We start from the raw sequence: 704 nt of genomic DNA on the forward strand, positions 1-704 counted from the left end.
GTTTTAATGTTTGAATCATATCTTTTCTTGTTAGGCAAGTCATTAATTTTTAAAATCATATCTTTTAAAATTGTTTTCAAATCATATCTTTCAAAATGGTTTTCAAATCATCTCTTCTCAATCATAACTTCTCAATCAAATCTTTTTCAAAATGAATTTTCAATCAAATCCTTTTAACTTCTAATTTCAAAATCCTTTTTCAAAAAAAATCACTTGATTTCTTTTCCACTTTTATTTTCGAAAATCAATTAGTGTTTTTCAAAAATGTTTTCAAAATCTTTTACTTAATTTTCGAAAATTACTTCCCTTCTTCTCACATCCTTCTGTTTATGGACTAACACTATTCCTTAATGCAAAATTCGAACTCCATCTTCTTTGATAAGTTTGAATTTTCTACCTCTGTCTTCCATTTTCTTTTCCTCTGACACCTCAAGGAATCTCTATACTGTGACATAGAGGATTCCACATTTTCTTGTTCTCTTCTCTTTCATATGAGCAGGAGCAGAGACAAAGGCATTCTTGTTGAAGCTGACCCTGAACCTGAAAGAACCTTGAAGAGAAAGCTAAGAGAAGCCAAAGCACAACTCTCTTTAGAGGACCTGACCGAATTCTTCAAGGAAGAAGAACACATGGCAGCCGAAAACAACAACAATGCCAACAATGCAAGGAAGGTGCTGGGTGACTTTACTGCACCTACTCCCAAT

This window comes from Arachis duranensis, chromosome 8, assembly GCF_000817695.3.
Source record: "Arachis duranensis cultivar V14167 chromosome 8, aradu.V14167.gnm2.J7QH, whole genome shotgun sequence".
Taxonomy (NCBI): Eukaryota; Viridiplantae; Streptophyta; class Magnoliopsida; order Fabales; family Fabaceae; genus Arachis; species Arachis duranensis.